At 41.3% G+C, this 14,433-nt stretch overlaps 1 protein-coding gene across 4 annotated transcripts in view; it reads right to left on the minus strand.

Moving 5' to 3' along the window:
• Positions 1-14,433, minus strand: part of ulk4 (unc-51 like kinase 4) — a 502,471-nt gene that overhangs the window by 448,108 nt on the left and 39,930 nt on the right. The window lies entirely within an intron of this gene.

Below are 14,433 nucleotides of genomic sequence, written 5' to 3' on the forward strand. Positions count from 1 at the left end.
TGTCAAAATTTCCATAAAAAAGTGCTGTATCCATATTTAAAATTGCAAGTACAGCAATTTTAGCCTTCTCCAGTTGATGTAATTAAGCATGGCAAGGTGACATAGTTCATTTCCGTTACAAACATGGACATGGGATTTTAAAGTACAAGGAGAGAATACTTGACATTCTAATTGAGGACTGATTTATTTCTGTTTTTCCCTAGTCCATTATCACTTAGCTTTCAACCTTATCTATCTATAAAGCACACTTGGACTGAAATTAGTTAATTCTGGGTAGCTGAAGGAAAACATTGGCATGGTTATATCTGGAGTTGTCACAGGTTACAATAGCAGATAGGATGAGGTAGACTGTAGCTGAGCAATGTTGAGAGATGAAAACATAGATACAGATTATGTGTGGATTTTTACATAGTTTGGGGATGAAATAAGATATCAAGGTTCAGCCTGCCATAGTGTTTTGAGACTGAAGTAAAATGAGAAGAAAAGGAATTTGTTTTATTGAAAAGACTGAAATCTTGGTATTTTGGTCTTCCAAACATTTAGCTAGGGAAAATTACACAATATTTAATACTGGATGTTTAATGACCTAACAACTACGAAGGACTTAAGAGAGATGGTAGAGAAGTGGAGTTGGATGTCATCAGTGTACATGTAGATACTGATTCTTAATCTCTTGACTATATAACTAAAAGGTAACATTTAAATGAGGTTGAGAAGAGGGCCAAGGATAAAACTGTGAGACATCAGAGGTCAGTGCACATATGTGGAAGCCTTTGTTGAAGGCTCTCTGCTTACAGCTGAAAATGGAAAAGTGATCCAAGCAATGCAAGTCTCACTGGTTTGGACAATGGAGCACTGGAGTAGAATGGGGAGATTGATCATGTCAAAGGCTGCAGAGTCTTTGATGAGATAGAGTCATAGAGATGTACAGCATGGAAACAGACCCTTCGGTCCAACCCGTCCATGCCGACCAGATATCCCAACCCACTCTAGTTCCACTTGCCAGCACTCGGCCCATATCCCTCCAAACCTTTCCTATTCATTAACCCATCCAAATGCCCCTTAAATGTTGCAATTGTACCAGCCTCTACCACATCCTCTGGCAGCTCATTCCATACACATACTAACCTCTGCGTGAAAAGGTTGCCCGTTAGGTCTCTTTTATATCTTTCCCCTCTCACCCTAAACCTGTGCCCTCTAGTTCTGGACTCCCCGACCCCAGGGAAAAGACTTCGTCTATTTACCCAATCCATGCACCTCATAATTTTGTAAACCTCTATAAGGTCACCCCTCAGCCTCAGACGCTCCAGGGAAAACAGCCCCAGCCTGTTCAGCCTCTCCCTGTAGCTCAGATCCTCCAACTCTGGCAACATCCTTGTAAATCTTTTCTGAACCCTTTCAAGTTTCACAACATCTTTCCAATAGGAAGGAGACCAGAATTTTTTTTTAGATTAGATTAGATTACTTACAGTATGGAAACAGGCCCTTCGGCCCAACAAGTCCACACCGACCCCCCGAAGCGTAACCCACCCAGACCCATTCCACTACATTTACCCTTCACCTAACACTACGGGCAATTTAGCATGGCCAATTTGCCTAACCTGCACATTTTTTGGATTGTGGGAGGAAACCGGAGCACCCGGAGGAAACCCACGCAGACACGGGGAGAATGTGCAAACTCCACACAGTCAGTCGCCTGGAATATTCCAACAGTGGCCTAACCAATGTCCTGTACAGCCGCAACATGACCTCCCAACTCCTGTACTCAATACTCTGACCAATAAAGGAAAGTATACCAAACACCTTCTTCACTATCCTATCTACCTGCGACTCCACTTTCAAGGAGCTATGAACCTGCACTCCAAGGTCTCTTTGTTCAACAACACTCCCTAGGACCTTACCATCAAGTGTATTAATCCTGCTAAGATTTGCTTTCCCAAAATGCAGCACCTCACATTTATCTGAATTAAATTCCATCAGCCCATTGGCCCATCTGGTCCAGATCCTGTTGTAATCTGTGGTAACCCTCTTCGCTGTCCACTACACCTCCAATTTTGGTGTCATCTGCAAACTTACTAACTATACCTCTTATGCTCGCATCCAAATCATTTATGTAAATGACAAAAAGTAGAGGGCCCAGCACCGATCCTTGTGGCACTCCACTGGTCACAGGCCTCCAGTCTGAAAAACAACCCTCCACCACTACCCTCTGTTTTCTACATTTGAGCCAGTTCTGTATCCAAATGGCTTGTTCTCCCTGTATTCCATGAAATCTAACCTTGCTAGTCAGTCTCCCATGGGGAACCTTACTGAAGTCCATATAGATCACATCTACTGCTCTGCCCTCATCAATCTTCTTTGTTGCTTCATCAAAAAACTCAATCAAATTTGAGAGACATGATTTCCCACGCACAAAACAATGTTGACTATCCCGAATCAGTCCTTGCCTTTCCAAATACATGTACATCCCGTCCCTCAGGATTCCCTCCAACAACTTGCCCACCACCGAGGTCAAGCTCACTGGTCCATAGTTCCCTGGCTTGTCCTTACCACCTTTCTTCAACAGTGGCACCACGTTTGCCAACCTCCAGTCTTCCGGCACCTCACCTGTGACTATCGATGATACAATTATCTCAGCAAGAGGCCCAGCAATCACTTCTCTAGCTTCCCACAGAGTTCTCGGGTACACCTGATTAGGTCCTGGGGATTTATCCACTTTTAACCGTTTCAAGACATCCAGCACTTCCTCCTCTGTAATCTGGACATTTTGCAAGATGTCACCATCTATTTCCCTACAGTCTATATCTTCCATATCCTTTTCCACAGTAAATACTGATGCAAAATATTCATTTAGTATCACCCCCATTTTCTGTGGCTCCACACAAAGGCCGCCTTGCTGATCTTTGAGGGGCCCTATTCTCTCCCTAGTTACTCTTTTGTCCTTAATATATTTGTAAAAACCCTTTGGATTCTCCTTAATTCTATTTGCCAAAGGTAATTCATGTATCATTTTTGCCCTCCTGATTTCTCTCTTATGTATACTCCTACTTTCCTTATACTCTTCTAAGGATTCACTCAATCTATCCTGTCTATACCTGACATATGCTTCCTTCTTTTTCTTAACCAAACCCTCAATTTCTTTAGGAGAAAGTGAGGACTGCAGATTCTGGAGACCAGAGTTGAAAAGCGTGGTGCTGGAAAAGCTCAGCGGGCCAGGCAGCATCCAAGGAGCAGGAGAATCAACGCCTGAAGAAGGGCTTATGCCCAAAACGTCGATTCTCCTGCTCCTTGGATGCTGCCTGGCCTGCTGCGCTTTTCCAGCACCTCAATTTCTTTCGTCATCCAGTATTCCCTACATCTACCAGCCTTCCCTTTCACCCTGACAGGAATATACTTTCTCTGGATTCTTGATGACGTATTACAACAAAGAATATTGTTTATGATTTTAGTCAGGGCCATTTTCATTGCAGAGTTGATATAAAAATATGAGGTTCAGGGCAGAACCAAAAAGTTGTTCCCTCATAGCCATAAAGCACAGAAAACAGACCCTTCAGTCCAATTCATCCATGCTGACTGTAATCCCTAACGAAAATAGTTCTTCTTGCCTGTAACTTTCTCCTAAATCCCTATAAGCCTATTTTATTCATGTACATTACACATCCAAATGTCTTTTAAATGCGGTAATGTACCTGCAACTACCACTTCCTCTGGTAATTCATTCCACATATGAACCACCCTCTTGTGAAAAAGCTGGCTCTCAGGTTCCTTCTAAATCTTTCTCATCTCACCTTAAAAATATGCTCCCTAGATTTGAATGCAGACCTTTGCAATTCACCTTATCTATGCCTCTCAGGATTTTATAAACTTCTGTAAGGTCATCACTCAGCCTCCTATGCTCCAGTAAAAAAAGGTCACACCCTACCCAGTCTCTCAAACCGTCCAGTCCCTGCAACATCCTGGTAAGTCTTTTCTGAACCCTCTCCAATTTAATAATTAATTAATAATCCTAGCCATCTCAAACAACAATTGCAAACAAAGTCTTCACATGAGAAGGGATAATTTGGGATTTAAAGAATGTATTAAATGATATCCAGGAACTCAATTGTTGACACAGTAGTAAATATATTTTGATTTCTGTCAGTGAAGTAAACTCTAACTAAATGAGCAAATTTCTCAACTTTCTTTATTTTGAGTGACCACGATGCTTGCAATTTCACTTTAGAAATGTTTAAAATATATGTGTGATCTTAATATGATGCTGGACTGCATTCAGTTAAAATACCATTATAGATCCTCTATCTTCCTTTCTCCTGTTAGACACCATTTCCTGCCTCCCATAGAACTCACCTCTCAGAAATCTTGAAGTCAGCCTTCTAAATAGTAACACAACTGGGCGCTTACAGTTGTTGGATAAGAAATTCTACATTTTTATTTTTGATTTAATTTTGTTTGCTGTTTGTGGTTGGCATTAAACTAAAATCTAAAGAGGTCTTGTGATGCAGTGTCCCTGCCTCTAGGTCACGTCCAAACAGGTCGATGAGAAATGAAATAATTTATTTTGAAATCTTCAGTTTAAATTCAGTAGTTGCCAGCTGAAGATGGGTTTAACGAGGCTTCCTGTGGAAGGACAGTAAGGCTTAATCAAAACTAGAGCCTTTTCTCTTAGGAGCACAAAATCCCAATTTTTGTTCTAGCTTGCAGATGGTAGTGGGGGTTACTTTGCAGAGTCAACAGAACTGAGTTTGTCCTTTACTCAATGCCAGGTGGTCTGTCCAATTTCATTCCCTTTATTTCTGAGGATTTTAAACTAAATAATGATTGATACAACTGAATGGCTTGCTGAGCCATTTTAGAATGAATTACGAGTCAACCACAGTACAGTAGGTCTGGAGTTACAAGTAGACCAGACCTACTATTTAGCTTTTCTTCCTTCCTTAAAGTACCTGATGGGTTTTTATGACCGTCAACAATAGTTTCATGACGATCATTAAAGTTTTCATCGCAGATTTTTGTTGACTTCAACTTGCACCATCTTCCATTGTGAGATTTGAATCTGGATCCTCAGAATATTATCAGACTATAATACATAGAAACAGAAGTTGGCTATTCAGCCCATTGAGTCTGCTTCTCTATTCAATGAGATCATAGCTGAAATGATAATCCTCAACTCCACATTCTTGCCTGTTCCCCATTACCCTGATTCCTTTATTCGCTAAAGGAATCTATTTATTTTCTATCTTAGCCTTTAAATCACTTAATAACTCAGTCTCTACAGCCTCCTGTGGTAAACAATTCCATTGATTCACTATCCAGTGACAGTAAATTCCTCATCTCTTTTAAATGGGCAACCTTTTATTCTGGGGTTATGCCCTTGGTCTTAGATTCCCCAAAAAAGGAAGCAAGCTTTTCACATCTACCTTCGAGCTTCCTAAGATAATACCACACTTATCACAACTCTCTGTTTTGTATTACTTAGCTAACCTTCTATTCACAGCAATATACCAACATTAAGTAGCTTAATACATGGCATCTTATCAAATGTCTTCTGAAAATCCAAATATATTACATCTGCTGCTTCCCCTTTATCAATGCAGCTTGTTACCTCCTAAAAAGAATTCCAATAGATTTATTAGGCATGACTTCCCCTTTGTGAAGCTATGCTGATTCTGCTTGATCAAATGTGTTTCTAAATACTCTGTTATTTCATCATTTATATTCAACTTCTTAACATTCACCCAATAACAGACGTTAACCTAAGTGGACAATAGCTGCCTATTTTTTTGTCTCCTTACTTTTTAAATAAAGTAATAATTTGGCAGAATATCAATCTTCCAACACCTTTCTAGAATCTAATGATTTTTGAAATATTACTAACAATGCATCTACTGTCTTTGTAGCTACTTCTTTTAATGTATTAGGATAAATCCCATCAGCTCAGGAGACTTATCAGTCTTTATCCCTATTAATTTCTCTACACTCTCTGCATACTCAGTATGAGGAGTAGGCACCAGATGCAGTCTCACAGTGCCCTGTGTAACTGAAGCATAATCTCCCTACTTTAGAATTCAGTTCCCTTCATGATAGATGATAGTACCTTTCTCATTACCTTTTGTACCTGCATACTAACCTTTCATGATTCTTGCAAAAGGACACTAAGACCCATCTGCATTTCAAAACTCTGAAATCTCTCATTGTTCAGATAATACGCTTCATATCTATTCTTTCTGCCAAAATGGACAATTTCAAACTTTCTATATCATTCTTCATAAGTCACTTACTTTCTTACCTATGTATCTATTCTGCTTTATGAAATATTCTCTTAAATGCTGGTCATTGCTTTCGAATTGACCTCTAACCTAATTTAACGATTCACTTCTGCTATGCCTTCATGACATCAAATTTTGTTAAGCATGGAAGAGACTGTTTATCTGGGTTAAGTGGGAATCCAGTTTTGTGATCACAATCAGAACAGCAATGGTGGAGCAGGCTTGAGGGGCTGAATGGTTGACTCCTGCTCCTATTTCATTTATTGGTATGCTCTCTTCGTTTGGTATCCAGTTGTTTGATTATATTACTATGAAGGTCTTTGAGATATTTTTATCCACTAAGGTATGATTATAAATATTGGTTTACACAATTACAATAATGGAGTGACAATGTAATTATGAACCAGAATTTCAGCACAGTAAAAAGAAAATCCAGACTTCAAAGTCACATACCCAGAAGTACGAACAAACTATATGCCTTGGAAATATAAAATTGAACTTTTTAAACGACACTTATTTCTTCCTTTTCTTTTCCACCTAAAGTTATCTGTTCATATTCATACTGTCTGTTTAAGGGGGCAGAATAGAATTGCCATCCCAAATTCAATCATAAGTTCTTCAGCCAGGAGTTGTCTTTAGCTATAAATAAGGGCTCAAATTTCTCCATTTATTCAAAAATCTTGAAATCAGCCCAAGGAGAACCCATTGTTCAAATGTCAATTCATATTTAATATATTATTAAAGGTGTTAAATATGCCACAATTAATAGCACTCTAGGCTCTCAATCGGAAGATTCACCTGTCTTCAGACATGCAGAAATGCTCTTCTTGGTATCCTGGCGAACTAGGTACTCTTCACCTAACAGCTTGTGTGTGCACCTGCAGTGCCCAGAATACAGCAATTCTAGAGGTGTCTCATTACCACCTTCTCAGGAACAACTTGGCATGGTGATGCTCACATTCCATGAAAGACAAAGAAGTTAATCCTTCAAGCAAGGTCAGTTTAAAAAAAACTTGTTCATTGTTCTATACCTGTGTGATTTTACCATGCCATGTTCCCTACATTACTTTAATAGTTCACTTCACAAAACATTTTATTTACTTTAATGCACTTTGGGATGGCCTTGGGTCATGAAAGATGCTACTGAACTTAGTTTTGCTTGCCTTCTTAACAGATACCATAAGTAACATGACAAACCTATATCAAAAATATCTGTAATGGACACCAGCTACAAATATTTCTATCTTGTGCTCTTGGAAAACGAATAAGGTGTTATGATTTGAATGTTCACATTACTACTCTTCAAGCTTATGGACTTTGGATATTCAAGTTTTTGTAACAATAAACTGATCTGTATCTAACACACAGGTTACTGGGCAAATTATCAGCTGTTATATTTATAACAATTCTCAATTTCCTTCCAAATTTGATGTCAGGTCTTATTTCTGCCCTTCAACACAAAGTCAAATTCCCTGGCTTACAGCTTCAATGTTTAATTAATCCCTGACTGACAGACTGAATAAATCACATTACTCAATATAGTCCAATTGTAAAATGCTTCAGGTCACTTGATTTCTCTTCCTTCTCATGTGAAAATAATCTTATCCACTTTCCTTTATTTTCACTTGCATCTGGATTTTTCATATTTGGTGCTCATGCCCCAGCATTCATCCAAATTTTAAACCTTAAATAAAATTCATAAAGAATTGTAACAATTTATTTTCAACCTTGGTGCCTTTCACCATGGCTGAGGCTCTTCCCCTTCCACTTACCTTCATCCAAAAAGCCATTTTTGGGGTTTAGAGACATCCATCTTTAAAATACATGAATTAAGAGCAAATGTAGGTCTCTCGAGGCTGCTCCACCATTCAATAAGAACACAACTGACCTGTTTGTGTTTCAAATTCCACGTTCCTATCTACTTCTGGTAACCTTTGATTCCACTGTCTAATAAGAATCTACCTCTGCCTTAAAAATACTTGATAACTCTGCCTTCTGAGGCAGACAGTTCCAAAGTTACAAAACCTCTGAAAAAGCCTTCACTCTAAAAGGGCACCTCTTTGTTTTAAAACAGAGTCCCTTAGTGCTCAGAAGAGGAAGCATTCTTTCCATAGCCACCTTGTCAAGGCCATTCAAGATCTTTGTTAAAAATCACACAACACCAGCGACGCTCCGAAAGCTAGTGTGCTTCCAATTAAACCTGTTGGACTATAACCAGGTGTTGTGTGATTTTTAACAAAGATCTTGAATGGCCTTGACAAGGTGGCTATGGAAAGAATGCTTCCTCTTCTGAGTGACTTCAGCACTAAGGGACTCTGTTTTAAAACAAAGAGATGCCCTTTTAGGGTGGAGGCTTTTTCAGAGGTTTTGTAACTTTGGAACTGTCTGCCTCAGAAGGGTTAGGGTTAGGGTTCTCCAAATCATTCAAGATCTTATACACTTCAATCAGGTCACTCTTCTCTCTTCTGAAGAAACCTAGCTTGCCCATTTTCGTAAAATAACCCACATAATCAAGTTGGCCTTCTCTGAACCACCTGCAATATATTTACATCACTCCCTAAGACTATTCAAGATGTGGTCTCACCAATGCCAAGTATAGCTGAAGCATAACATCATTACTTTTCTGTTCAATTCCTCTAGTAGTAAAGGCTAGCAACCCATGAGCCTCTTGATTACCTAATCTACCTGCATATTTACATTTTGTGATTCATGTGTTGGAATATCTAGATCTCTCAGCACCTCAGAATTCCAGTCATTCTCTACTCAAGTAATATTCTGCTTTTTCATTCTTCCTGCCAAAATTAACAACTACATTTTCCCACATTATATTCCATCTGTCAGATTTGTGCCCACTTACTCAATCCATCTATGGCAGCCTGTAAGCTCTTGACATCTTCACATCATACTTTCTTGGTGTCATTTTAAGTTTAGTTACTATGATTTTAATACCCTCAAAGTTATAGATGTAAATTTTAAAAAGTTGAAATATCAGCAAAGACTCTTGCTGGATTCCACTTGTCACATCTTGCCAATCAGACAAGGACTTACATTGTGTATTCTTTGCTTTCTGTCAGCCAACCAATTGTCTATCCATGTTAATATATTATCTATTATATCATGAGTTTTTGTTTTTGGCAATAACCTTTGATGTGATATCTTATTAAATGCCTTTGAGTGGCTTACTCATTCATTCTGAAGTGTCACCCACTAGCTAAAAATATCATTTTTAAAAATTATTTCCTTACATGGTAAACAATGATAGTCTTCTTACTGTTTTGTCTTTTGCTAACCATGCAGGAATTCTAGGGAACAGAGTGTAAAGGTCCAAAACATGGAAAATTATAATTCCAAATAGTTCATGAAGTGATGTGGCCAGGACAAGGTGAGGTGTTTTAAGGAGAAGAATACATGAAAACCAATTCACAGCAACTGACTATAAGAGGGTGAATTCAGGGAACTAATAGGAGGTTCTTTCTTAGATCCCACTGGTATGAAATGGCCTGAAAGCAGAAGATGCATAATACATGTTTTGCACACTGTGGGGTAAATTTTAAATGTCAAAACTGTCACAGATGAATACAACAGAATTACCCATTTCAACATACTATATTCTATGTACAGATCATTAAATGTAATATTTTGCTGCTCCACAATTCAGTGACAATAACAGCATAATCATCAACTTAATGTCTCTGGAGAAACTCAAAAGTATAAATGAAAACACTATTTGGTAATTAGCACAGATGTATATTATCTGCAAACTATTATTGTTGTTTATGTTGGTTATTAGTCAGAGGATTGATATAATGAATGCTTTATTGTCATGTGTATTTTAATGAACAGTACAATAAAATATGGTGAAAAGCTTTAGTTGTTGGCATGATTCGACGCCATTTTGAATAGCTTAAGAATATTAAAAAAAAGCTGAGTGTCCAACTTCATTCTATCATCTCTGCCATGAGTCCTGAGCCAGCTCACCAACAATGCCTGCGCCAGCACCCCTCCTCCAGTGCCTTGCTGCTGCCTGCATCAGACCCACCAATGAGGAGTTACACCCCACAGGTGCCATTTTTTCACCAATGAGCTTAATTCACTAAAGCCACAGTCAATGCTCCTCCGTCATGCCACCGCCTGCACCAGACCACCAATATTGGAGTCAACACTCTACAGATGCCATTTGGCCGTCACTGAGCCAATGCTCCTCTGTTACCACTTCGCCACCTTCTGTGCCAGACCCAACAACATCAAAGTCACCAATCATTCAGACACCATCTCACTGACATCACCTCTGTTGATGTAGCAGCCACTGATACCGATGCCAGGTACCATGCTAGATCCAGATGACCCTCCACAGATACAAGCTAAGCAGCAAAGAAAATGAGGAAAAGCAGACAGAAAAAGGAGCAGACAAGCCCTAGGCTCAGGAGCCCGAACTCCGCCTAGACCTCCGCTGCCAGCTTACTGGAAAGGGACACTGATCTTCTTTACAAATCTGCTTCATAAAACACAATGCAAATTCTGTGAATTCTGAATTCTACATTAAAACTCTTGCAAAAAAAAAAAATACTTGTCTAAATGCTGAGGAATGAATGGCTTAGAAGTACCTGTGTAAAATCACAGCAGTGGAAAGAATCTTTCCAACAGATTCTATGTTAATGCTTAGATAGGACAAAGTTAAAAATCACACAACACCAGGTTATAGTCCAACACGTTTAATTGGAAGCACACTAGCTTTCGGAGCAACGCTCCTTCATCAGGTGATTGTCATCAGGTGACAATCACCTGATGAAGGAGCGTCGCTCCGAAAGCTAGTGTGCTTCCAATTAAACCTGTTGGACTATAACCTGGTGTTGTGTGATTTTTAACTTTGTACACCCCAGTCCAACACCGGCATCTCCGAATCATAGATAGGACAAAGCCTCTTTTTGGAAAACTTTACACTGAGGTGACTTGAATCTTATCGAAAATTATCCAAACATGCTTCTCAGTCAGACTGAGAAAATATCTTTCTGAAACTGTTGCAAATTGCTTGCCGAATCATAGAATCCCTAAAGTGTGGAAGCAGACCAATGGAGTCGACACCAATCCACACCCTAGAGCATCCCACCCATCCCCACCCCAACCCCTATCCCACATGGCTAATTCTCCTAACCTACACACTCCTCGACATTATGGGCAATCCACCTAACGTGTACATCTTTGGGCTATGGGAGAAAGCCAGAACACCCAGAAGAAACCCATGCAGGCATGAGAAGAATGTGAAAGCTCCACACAAACCATCGATATATCCTTATGTAACAAACCAGAAATTACTGACAGAAAAATAGTTTTGTATGTCCAAAATTTCTACCAAGCTAATGTTAGTTCAAATAATCTAGTACAAATGCTAACAAAAGACTCACTCATGTAAACTGCTTTTAGCCAACAATAATAGCACTTACATAAACACCCCTAACTTTTGATTTCCACTTGCACAATGGCAATCAGTTACGAACTTGTCCCATGCAAAAACAGGGGAGTCAAATTTGCATCTCAAAGCCCAACCATGCATCATTATGTTTAAATCTCATTTTTTTCCCACCACCGATAACAGTAATAGCTAAAATCCAACGTGTTAAGGATAAGGCTCCTGATGTGCCTCATGTGAAACAAGAATAAACTTTAATGTTCAAAATAGACTTTCCCCAAAATACCTCCTTACTGTTGTGAAATGCAAAGAGAAAAGAAATAGCATTTTCTTACTTTTTCTAAGTAAATAACCATGAAAACTCCTGTCCTGATCTTGGTCAAGAGGAATAATCAGCCTAAATCGGTTTATAAAGGTTTTGACAGCTTATTTATTTCTGACCTAAACATGAATTGTACTTTGAGCCATAAGGGGGCAGAAGAAAGCTGTCAAACAGTTCCGTTTCTAAAACAAGTTAAAGGAATAGACATATTTTTAAATGCAGAAACTTTGATTTTTGTCATGCAGTAGCAGTAAAATTCAGAGGGAATTCTTGCTGCTAACATGACATTCATTCTACTAAGTTGAAACTTTATTGCTGGAACAGCACAGCAGGTCAGGCAGCATCCAGGGAACAGGAGATTCGACGTTTCGGGCACAGGCCCTTCTTCAGGAATGAGCAGAGAGTGTTCAGCAGGAGAAGATAAAAGGTAGGGAGGAGGGACTTGGAGGAGGGGCGTTGGAAATGTGATAGGTGGAAAGAGGTCAAGGTGAGGGTGATAGGTCGGAGTAGGATGGAGGCGGAGAGGTCAAGAAGCAGACTGCAGGTCAGGAAGGCGGTGCCGGGCTGGAGGGATTCGGCTGAGACAAGGTGGGGGGAGGGGGGATGAAGAAACTGGTGAAGTCCAAGTTCATCCCCTGTGGTTGGAGGGTTCCCAGTTGGAAGATAAGACGCTCCTCCTCCGACCGTCGCGTTGTTGTGGTTTGGCGGTGGATGAGTCCAATGATCTGCATATCCTCGGTGGAGTGGGAGGGGGAGTTGAAATGCTGTGCTACAGGGTGGTTGGGTTGGTTCGTCCGGGTGGCCCAGAGGTGTTCTCTGAATCGCTCCGCAAGTAGGCGGCCTGTCTCCCCAATATAGAGGAGGCCACACCGGCTGCAGCGGATGCAGTAGATGATGTGGGTGGAGGTGCAGGTGAATCTGTGGCGGATATGGAAGTTTCCTTTGGGGCCTTGGAGAGAAGTGACTCCCACAGCTACCTGGACTACACCTCCTCCCATCCTGCCCCCTGTAAAAACGCCATCCCATTCTCCCAATTCCTTCGTCTCCGCCGCATCTGCTCCCAGGAGGACCAGTTCAAAATACGTACAACACAGATGGCCTCCTTCTTCAAGGACCGCAATTTCCCCCCCGACGTGGTCGACGGTGCCCTCCACCGCATCTCCTCCACTTCCCGCTCCTCCGCCCTTGAACCCCGCCCCTCCAACCGCCACCAGGACAGAACCCCACTGGTCCTCACCTACCACCCCACCGGTCCTCACCTACCACCCCACCAATCTCCATGTACAGCGCATCATCCGCCGTCACTTCCGCCACCTCCAAACAGACCCCACCACCAAGGATATATTTCCCTCCCCTCCCCTATCAGCTTTCCGTAGAGACCATTCCCTCCGCGACTCCCTTGTCAGATCCACACCCCCCACCGACCCAACCTCCACTCCCGGCACCTTCCCTTGCAACCGCAGGAGGTGCAACACTTGCGCCCACACCTCCCCCCTCACTTCTCTCCAAGGCCCCAAAGGAAACTTCCATATCCGCCACAGATTCACCTGCACCTCCACCCACATCATCTACTGCATCCGCTGCAGCCGGTGTGGCCTCCTCTATATTGGGGAGACAGGCCGCCTACTTGCGGAGCGATTCAGAGAGCACCTCTGGGCCACCCGGACGAACCAACCCAACCACCCTGTAGCACAGCATTTCAACTCCCCCTCCCACTCCACTGAGGATATGCAGGTCATTGGACTCATCCACCGCCAAACCACAACAACGCGACGGTCGGAGGAGGAGCGTCTTATCTTCCGACTGGGAACCCTCCAACCGCAGGGGATGAACTTGGACTTCACCAGTTTCTTCATCCCCCCCTCCCCCCACCTTGTCTCAGCCGAATCCCTCCAGCCCGGCACCGCTTTCCTGACCTGCAGTCTTCTTCTTGACCTCTCCGCCTCCATCCTACTCCGACCTATCACCCTCACCTTGACCTCTTTCCACCTATCACATTTCCAACGCCCCTCCTCCAAGTCCCTCCTCCCTACCTTTTATCTTCTCCTGCTGAACACTCTCTGCTCATTCCTGAAGAAGGGCCTGTGCCCGAAACGTCGAATCTCCTGTTCCCTGGATGCTGCCTGACCTGCTGTGCTGTTCCAGCAATAAAGTTTCAACTTTGATCTCCAGCATCTGCAGACCTCACTTTCTCCTCGAAGAATTCATTCTACTAAGGAAAATATATGTAACTGCATCTACAATTGGACTTTACAGAATCAGATTCAGTATATCATCACTGTGAATTCCTCGTTCAAGGATAAATCCTACAGTATTTTAAATAAACAGGCTATGTACATGATGACACAAAAGCCATATTTTTTCCAAGGAAGATATTTGTGAAGAATCTTAAAGTGACCTTCAAAGACTCATTTCTAAATTATTATTGATTAATTTTA

Source organism: Chiloscyllium plagiosum, unplaced genomic scaffold (genome assembly GCF_037043375.1).
Source record: "Chiloscyllium plagiosum isolate Xiang-an unplaced genomic scaffold, Cpla_swu_hap1 HiC_scaffold_34, whole genome shotgun sequence".
NCBI lineage: Eukaryota > Metazoa > Chordata > Chondrichthyes > Orectolobiformes > Hemiscylliidae > Chiloscyllium > Chiloscyllium plagiosum.